Below are 2,859 nucleotides of genomic sequence, written 5' to 3' on the forward strand. Positions count from 1 at the left end.
ACTCATTGATGAATTGAAATGCATGGTTCTTGAATTTATGCAACAAGAAGGCATAGAAGAGGTCAAGATCGGAAATGCAGTGATCATGCTTTTGCTTTATGCCGATGATCTAGTGCTCTTGGCACATACTTTAGAAGATGCACAAAAGATTATGAGTGTCTTGGAACACTTTTGCCTACATAGCAGGCTGATCGCGTGAATGGATCCAAAACCAAGGTTATGCTTGTAAAGACCCTCAATGACAAAAATCCATGCATTGTATACAACAATGAGCAACTTGAAGTGGTAGATAGCTTCAAGTACCTTGGCCTTGAGGTTCCATCCAATCATAAATGAAAGGATTGCACAATGCGTCACTTGGAAGACGGAAACAGGGCTTATTATGCATTTGAGAATATGTGCAATGCTGGAGAGATCAAGTGTTGGGCTCTCAAAAAGTACCCCTTTACACATTGGTGACATCGGTGCTTATTTATGGAGTGGAGGTGTGGGGTGGTAGCATCGGGAAATCTACTTGGAAAGAGTTTGAGAATGTCCAAAAGCGTTTTTTCATTAACTTTCTCCAAGTCAAGACACAAACACCCTACATGCTCTTACTTCTTGAGTCCGGATCGCTTCCCATTGAGGTCTTGGGCATGCAAAGGGTTGTGGAGTACATGCTTAAGACACAACGTAGCCCTTTGTATCGACTTCTAAGAATCACATATGAAGCAAGTCAAAAGGTCCATAAGACATGCAAGAGCAAAATACTAAGTTCGGGGTGGATGCTTGACATCAAGAAATGGTTTGGAAGATGGGATGCATGTCACTTGGTCAAGGATGCATCGATCGACTCCCAAGTTAATGAGGCCTTCTTACAACACCAATGTATCACGGCTTGGAAGAAATTTGGAGGTTCTCGCTTCAGCCATTACACCACACATGTTGCCCCAAACTACAAATATCTCTTCTTCTACGAATGAGGTAACCAAACCCATCCCTACATCCTTGAGCCCATCCCGGTGAGTGCGATCCGCACCATTGCCTCCATTCGTTTTAGCTCCCATTCTCTACGCTGTGAGACAGAACGTTGGGGCACTGGCGAGGAGTCTCATCGACTTTGCACCTTATGTCCTCGTCAAGTGCGAGAGAGTGAGTATTACACACTACTTGAGTGCTTAGCTTTTGACCACATTAGGTCCTCTTTTCCCCATATATTCAACCATGAGCTCTCCCTACATACCTTCCTCTCCAAACCACATTGTGGACTCTCTATTGTGATGCTCATTTCAACCACTTTTTAGCATCGAGAGTCACTTATGACCTCCACTCACACCATGTGACATGTTCATTTGGTCCCATAGGTCATATTTGACCTCCGAGGATGATAATAGAACTATTCTCTCTCTCTCTCTCTCTCTAATCTATCTATCTATCTCTCTCTTTCCCCTCTCTATCTATCTCTCTCTATTTCACTCTCTCTTTCTTTCTCTCCCTCTCTCCCTCTCTCTCTCTCTCTCTATCCCTCTTTATCTATTTCTCTCCCTCTTTCCCTCTCTCTATCTATCTCTCCCTCTCTCTATGAAGGTGATGTTATTGTATTTGGGGATATGAATTCTCGCACAAAAACATTGCAACATGATACTCAACAATTTGATATGCCATACATTTCAAGGGAGTTGGAGGAAGTTCACTTGTATGATCGTACTTCAATGGATGAGAAAGAGCCGGATCACTATGGAAAGTTACTTTTACACATGTGTAATAGCACGGGTATGCTCATTGCCAATGGTATATCTTTGTGGAGTGGAACCAATGGATTTACATGTAGGAGACATAATGGGGATAGTGTGATTGACTATATGCTATTCTCTGAAGCCATCATGTATCGCATAAAGAGTTTTATGTTTGGTCAATGGACCCCGGAATCCGACCATCGCACCTTATGTATTGACCTTTCATGTGGAGAAGCAGCTAAGCATGATAATCTCAGCCAAAGGAAAGAGAAGTTATCACTATGTATGGATTTCAAACGGGCACCAATGTACATTGAAATGGTTGAGCAAAAATTATGGATGACAAATCTTCAATGTGATGCACCATTGGAAACTAAATGGGAAGCTTTCAAGAAAGCTATTTGTTCTTGTGCGGAAGAATGCTTTGCCATAAAGCATCTCCATGGTATCAACAAAGATAGATCACGCAAAAGGTGGTTTGATAAAGAATGTCAAGATGCTCGAAAGTCCTTGATAAAGCTTGATGCAACTATGGACAAAGACAACTATCAAAGTCATTTGCATTCATACAAAGCATCGATTCAAAAGAAGAGAAGAAGATGGGAAGTAAAGCAACAAGAATTTCAAGTCCAAGAAAAGGCAAATGCATGTGGAAGATTTTGGAGAAACTTGAGAGGCAAGCGGGTTGAGAATTTTGGTAACTTGAGTCTAGTGGATATGTACACACATTGTAGGCAATTATATGAGCAAGCAAATACTGAAAAAATGTCATTTTATGGTTCACTCTTATGTATGCCGTATTTTTTTACTATTGAGGATGTATGCGGTGGGCTTGAAAAGTTGGCCACTCGCAAAGCAGGAGATCTTCAAGGTCTCAAGCCAGAGATGATCAAATGGACGGGAGATTTTACCCATGAGTGGATGTGTGATATGTTCAACCTTGCACTTCAACATGGTATGCCTTATGATTGGAGTACTAATTGGGTTAAGCCTTTGCATAAAGGAGGGGATGTAAAGAATGTAAGCAACTGCCGGACTATAATGATTGGGTCTCTTATGGAAAATTTGTTTGGGTGCATAATGGAGATGAAATTGAGTGATTGGGCTGAAGAGAATGACAAGCGTGCAAAGGGACAAGCGGGTT

This window comes from Adiantum capillus-veneris, chromosome 19, assembly GCF_014529385.1.
Source record: "Adiantum capillus-veneris isolate H3 chromosome 19, ASM1452938v2, whole genome shotgun sequence".
Taxonomy (NCBI): Eukaryota; Viridiplantae; Streptophyta; class Polypodiopsida; order Polypodiales; family Pteridaceae; genus Adiantum; species Adiantum capillus-veneris.